At 33.5% G+C, this 6973-nt stretch overlaps 1 long non-coding RNA gene across 1 annotated transcript; it reads left to right on the forward strand.

Moving 5' to 3' along the window:
• The first annotated feature begins 776 nt into the window (after window positions 1-776).
• LOC138664620 (uncharacterized) lies at window positions 777-6729 on the forward strand. Its single transcript, XR_011318371.1, has 2 exons — window positions 777-1603; window positions 3304-6729. It is a non-coding gene; the product is annotated as an uncharacterized lncRNA (long non-coding RNA).
• The last annotated feature ends 244 nt before the right edge of the window (window positions 6730-6973 follow it).

Raw genomic sequence — 6973 nt, forward strand, 5'->3', positions numbered from 1 at the left:
ATATACAGGTCCTTCTCAAAAAATTAGCATATAGTGTTAAATTTCATTATTTACCATAATGTAATGATTACAATTAAACTTTCATATATTATAGATTCATTATCCACCAACTGAAACTTGTCAGGTCTTTTATTGTTTTAATACTGATGATTTTGGCATACAACTCCTGATAACCCAAAAAACCTGTCTCAATAAATTAGCATATCAAGAAAAGGTTCTCTAAACGACCTATTACCCTGATCTTCTGAATCAACTAATTAACTCTAAACACATGCAAAAGATACCTGACGCTTTTATAAACTCCCTGCCTGGTTCATTACTCAAAACCCCCATCATGGGTAAGACTAGCGACCTGACAGATGTCAAGAAGGCCATCATTGACACCCTCAAGCAAGAGGGTAAGACCCAGAAAGAAATTTCTCAACAAATAGGCTGTTCCCAGAGTGCTGTATCAAGGCACCTCAATGGTAAGTCTGTTGGAAGGAAACAATGTGGCAGAAAACGCTGTACAACGAGAAGAGGAGACCGGACCCTGAGGAAGATTGTGGAGAAGGACCGATTCCAGACCTTGGGGAACCTGAGGAAGCAGTGGACTGAGTCTGTTGTGGAAACATCCAGAGCCACCGTGCACAGGCGTGTGCAGGAAATGGGCTACAGGTGCCGCATTCCCCAGGTAAAGCCACTTTTGAGCTACAGAGAAGCAGCACTGGACTGTTGTTAAGTGGTCCCAAGTACTTTTTTCTGATGAAAGCAAATTTTGCATGTCATTCTGTTAAATATTAATTATTCTTATTTTTATTCTGTATCGAGCACATGGTTTCTTGCTGACACTATCAAAAGCTATTTCTGTGTATGTAGCTCAGAGTATAAGTTAACTCCATATACAGAAGACACGTGATCTGTAGAAACCATATAAATAACATCTCTAAGGAGGGTGGGGGGCTTTTTGTCACGTGGGACGGTCACCTCCCTTCCTTCACCATCATTCTCCATGGACATGGGACAAGACACGAGGAACAACAGCTGTTAGCTACTCCATGCCATGATGACTTCAGACTTTCACACAGACAGATGACTTCTACCATTCAGGACCCTGGAAAGATGAGTAACAGGAGAAGCGCTGATATCTACACATGGACACTCTGTTTGTAATTGTTTCATCTACCTTTTATGTTTTTGCTGCGATGGTGGATAACTCAATAAACCACTATACTTTCGTCAGAAAATCATGACATTTTTCTTTTAAGAATAACGCACCTGGTTAAGTCTTGATTAGATATTTTTGCTCAATAATGATTTTTAACATTTGGCCTAGCCAGCCAGTTTTGATTTTTTGTGCTATTTTTGCGTGAATTTCCTTCTTCTTGCACACGGGGGAAGACAGAAGAGTTCCGCTAGATTGTGCAAGTATTCAGGAATTCCACTTCAAAATTTCAAGTCACAAAGATCTCACAAGAACCTACGAATGACGGAGACTAACAGGTGTTGTACGGATTGACAGCAAGCACTGGTAGTGCTGAAGAACAGACGTGCTAAAAATAGCCGTGCTGAAGTCCGGAGCCCAGCGTTGTACAGCAAAGGAACTACAAGCTGAGATTTCAAGGTAAGACAAATGGATTTGATAAATTCATATGCTAAATCAAGTCAGATAGAATTTGTAAGTTTGTACGGATCTAGCTTAGAAATATTTTGGTCTAATTTATTTTCAGAATGCAGAACCGCGAATTTGAATTTAGATTCTAAGCTAATGTTTAGGAAAAAAGAAAAAGAGCAATTGAAAAATATCTTACATATGGTTTATGTATTTAACGAGTTTGTGACAGAGAAGTCCAAAAAAGACAGTGTAGAAAGAATTTCTAAGGAAACGAATGATGTTCCCAAGATTGACTGTAATGAGAAGAGTGAGAAAGATGTTACACACGTATCTGTAATGACGATGACCACCCAAAGTGACATTGACTTTGTGACACAAGATGAAAAACAAGATGGAGGAAGTGAAGGAGACATGACAATTGACAAAGATGATCTACGAGGGACAGATGTACAAGGGCCACTAAAAATAGACGACTCAGAGGCCTAACTCCAACTTAAATCTAGGAAAATTCTGCTAAAATTATGCAAAACCATTCCTGCATATGATGACAAAATCCATGTGTGCAGAAATTCAGAGATATTTGAAAGTTTTGCTGATAAGTTTGATTTGACTAATGTGCAGAGAAATAATTTGTTTAAAATTTGGATTCCGGGAAATTTTATGAGAAGATATTCATTAAAAATGCAGACTGATGAGTTCCACGAAAAGATGACTGATGTAGAAAGATTAAGAATTTTGATTTTCTGTGGATTGAAAGAAAATTATCCAGATCTTGATATTCTTCTAAAATTGAAGATTGGCCGGGAAGAATGTACGTTTACTTTTATGGCCATTTTTGAAAGGATTTATAAATTGGTCTGTACGAATTTGAATCAACAATCCATGATAAATTGTTTTGTAAACAAATTTAAATTCTTAAATCCTGTATCTCGTATAATTGCTACACAGAAAAATTCTTTATACGAATGCGCCCAATCCCTTGATTTTTCTAGAAAACACGAGAATCTTGAAAGGAAAACACATTTTACTAAGTTTTTGAAACCAGTAAGAATTCAATCTTATCAAAAGCCAAAATCAAAATCTTCAAATCTGATCCAAAATCAAATCTATGAAGTACGAAGGAAATTACATATTTGTTACAAACCGTATGAAAAGATTCAGGAGTCTATTAAAGAAATTTCTCTGAAAGATTTAAAATCTGAAGGGTCAGATCTGTCTCTAAAGATGGCGGAAACTGACAGACGGAAGCAGGTGAGTATCCCAGGGGGAGCTCAGCTGAACACTCCATTATCACAGCAGCTCTTCAAAGAGTCCATAGGGTTAAAACTGACCTTACTAAATTTAGCATTTCAGCAGATTATCGACAAACAGCCAAATTTTGGGATAGGAATTGGCTAAAAATTAATTATATTATATGATGAGTTATACAATGTATTATTTATTAATGTAATTATTCTATTTCAATATAATTCTGCAGTTACATATATTAATATAATATACAGTAAATACTGTAGCATATTTGTATAAGTAGAGATTATATTAACTGCATTTTTATATGTATAGTGAAATAATTAAAATTTACTCCAGTAAAAAATATTTAGAATTACAATTAAATACATTTATTAAGTATATACATATGTATAAGATATCTAAATTATTTTGTTTTGAAATAAATATGAAAATAACCTTTATCTTTTATTTTCCTTTAGAATTTTACTTTCAAAGCGAGGATTGAACAAAAAATACCTGTTTCATGAATTTATGTCTTATTCACACAGGAAGTTATATTAACTGCATGATTTTTATATATTTAACACTTAAAAATAAATAATATATCTAACAACCTAAAAATGTGTGTACTACATGTAAATTTTCTTTCTGTAATAATCTAAAACGTGTTTTTTTTTCCTCCCACTGCATGGTGCATGACGTGACAGCTGTGAGTTAAGGAATATCATATAGCCTTGATTTTTAACTTTAGGAATTTTCCTCAGCCTTTACTTGCATTCAACCGGATTCAGTTACAGGCTTGTTTCAGGATTAGCTGTGAAACATTCAACTCGGGTTTCTTGTAAATGGAGGAGTCCTTTCTATAGGTTAAAACATACTGATACTGTTAAATAATATTTGGGGAATATTCAAAGGAATATTAGAATACTAAATTTAATAGATTACAATGCGCATTGATTGATAATTAGGATACAATATTTTGGGTTAATATACATGTTTTTTATTCTTTGTATGTGAAATGTATTGTGAACGTCTATGTGAGTCACATGTGACAGGTGAGAGAACATATGAGCAGCTGCTGAGTGAATTTGACATGAGATGTGATGTAAGAGTGACCAGAGCGTGGTATGTGGAATGTGGAATGTGTATGCACAGTTTGACTGAGGCCTCATGATTTATGGTATGTCAGAAAAAAAACCAACAACTGTGTGTTTAAAAAAAAAATAATAATAATAGGATTCAGTTAAATTATTAGAATATTAAGATATATTTAAATATTATTATGCAACATATATTTCTTTGGTGATTATTATTTAATAAGTACAATAATACATCAATATGATTTTTCTAGAAAACCTACATTTAGAATAATTTTTCCAAATTATAATTTTATGATATTCAGTGTTTTTTTTTTATAGTTACATAGATAAGTACACATCTTCAAACAAATATATGGCACAAGCTGATATGACAGTTCTAAAAATAATGATTTTTCACTTGGGTTTTTACAAATTAATTTTTTCATAAAATAATATTTTTTGATATTAAGGGGGAAATGTGTTTTTGATCCTGATCACATCATCACATTTCATCAATTACCTCTTCTTCACACATTTTAATAAAGAAGAAATATTAATAAGGTATTATTGGGTACAATAACAATAAATATTATAAAAGTCATTTTTTTTCTCTTATGAAGGGTATTATATGCAAAGTTGCATCATTTCAATATTTTGGTGTTCCAAGGTTATGACAACATCTACATGAGGAAGTATTAAGGGAGTGTGTTACTGAAACATAATCTCAGCATTTTTTTCATCAACAAATGAAGGCCTTATTTTAATTTTTAATTTTTAATTTTTTCTTCAATTTTTATTTTTCATTTTTATTTTTCATCAAGGAAAAATCAATATTTAATAGAGTAATGTCTACAAGCATATTGCTTTATCAAATATAGTGATCATATGGTTTCATTCCAAAGACATACTGATAGGGAATCTAGATTGTGAGCCCCATCTGGGACAGTGATGATAATGTGTGCAAAATGTAAAGCGCTGCGGAATATGTTAGCGCTATATAAAAATAAAGATTATTATTTATTATTATTATTATATAAGAAATGTTTCAATTCTAAGTTAAATACAACAATTCTTTCACTCATTCATTCATTCATATATATATATACTTATTTTGGTTCATGCCTATACATACTTACATATTATTGGTCTACTGAACATAAATTAATAAAGTTTTAATACTAAATATCAGCACTTGTTACATAAAAGACATACTGACATCTATGGGTTCAAAAAGAAATTACACCTATGACATAAAAATGTCCAATCACATGAAGAATATGGTAAATAATATATCATTTATTATTATTATTATTATTATTTTATTTTCTAAATATAAATTTCATATTAATATAATTTAATAATTATATGGATATTATTGATTGCTATGGTACGCTGTGATGTTATAAGTTAAGGAAAAGAACCAGATTTGGTATAGAATAGGGAATGAAGACTTCAATCAAGATACCGGAGATACGTTAATAAAGACTTTACATTTTTCTAAATTCAATTGATTCTTAAAAGTTGCAAGAAGAAAAGCCGTTATCCAGAAGTTCCACAAGGTAACAATGCTATGATTTCTGAGTAATAGACTGTGTCAAATACAATACATGTCACCACTGACAACAACTACAGCATCCATCACTGACAACTGAGTACAGTATCAAAGATGAACTGTGTTATTACGTTCCAGTGGTTTCCTATCACCTATAAGACTTCCATGAAAGCTGGTGAACACTCAGGTAATTGTCAGGACGCTACAACCCTGACATATGTCCTGTGTACTAAGGACTGGTTATGGTGCTATGTTTAGCAAGGAAGAGTCAATGTAACCCTTGCTGTGCCGACCAAAGACGTCACACCTGTCCCAAGACCAGTGCGGACGATATGAGGATTCCAGATGATTTCCAAGGCGAGCCAATGTAAGTCCAGGTTTCTAAAGGTGACACTGTACAGATATTAAAGCTTCATTTCATCTATGAACTTTGTTTCTTTATCAACATTTGAATTTATGGACTTTGATTGACACATGACACACGGTCTCTACATATCTACATGCTATCATCTATTACAAAAGACATATTAAAGATTGTTTGAGAGAACCAAGAAGAAGAACCAAGATGAAGACCAGATGACATCAGATGACATCACACCTGAGATGCTTCAAGTAGATATAGGGAAGTATAATTATATATTTTATATGAATATTAGTCACGGCCTACCATAACATGAATTTACATATCATTGAGAACATATAACAATATTATTATTGATATTATTTATTACATCATTTTGCCAAAGAAGAAAGAAGATTTTATTAATATTTTAATTTGAGGGTTCCAATCAATGTCTGTCACCCTCAAAAGGGGGAATTGTTAAATATTAATTATTCTTATTTTTATTCTGTATCGAGCACATGGTTTCTTGCTGACACTATCAAAAGCTATTTCTGTGTATGTAGCTCAGAGTATAAGTTAACTCCATATACAGAAGACACGTGATCTGTAGAAACCATATAAATAACATCTCTAAGGAGGGTGGGGGGCTTTTTGTCACGTGGGACGGTCACCTCCCTTCCTTCACCATCATTCTCCATGGACATGGGACAAGACACGAGGAACAACAGCTGTTAGCTACTCCATGCCATGATGACTTCAGACTTTCACACAGACAGATGACTTCTACCATTCAGGACCCTGGAAAGATGAGTAACAGGAGAAGCGCTGATATCTACACATGGACACTCTGTTTGTAATTGTTTCATCTACCTTTTATGTTTTTGCTGCGATGGTGGATAACTCAATAAACCACTATACTTTCGTCAGAAAATCATGACATTTTTCTTTTAAGAATAACGCACCTGGTTAAGTCTTGATTAGATATTTTTGCTCAATAATGATTTTTAACACATTCGGAAATCAAGGTGCCAGAGTCTGGAGGAAGACTGGGGAGAAGGAAATGCCAAAATGCCTGAAGTCCAGTGTCAAGTACCCACAGTCAGTGATGGTGTGGAGTGCCATGTCAGCTGCTGGTGTTGGTCCACTGTGTTTCATCAAGGGCAGGGTCAATGCAG

The sequence above is a fragment of the Ranitomeya imitator genome, chromosome 2, assembly GCF_032444005.1.
Source record: "Ranitomeya imitator isolate aRanImi1 chromosome 2, aRanImi1.pri, whole genome shotgun sequence".
Taxonomy (NCBI): domain Eukaryota; kingdom Metazoa; phylum Chordata; class Amphibia; order Anura; family Dendrobatidae; genus Ranitomeya; species Ranitomeya imitator.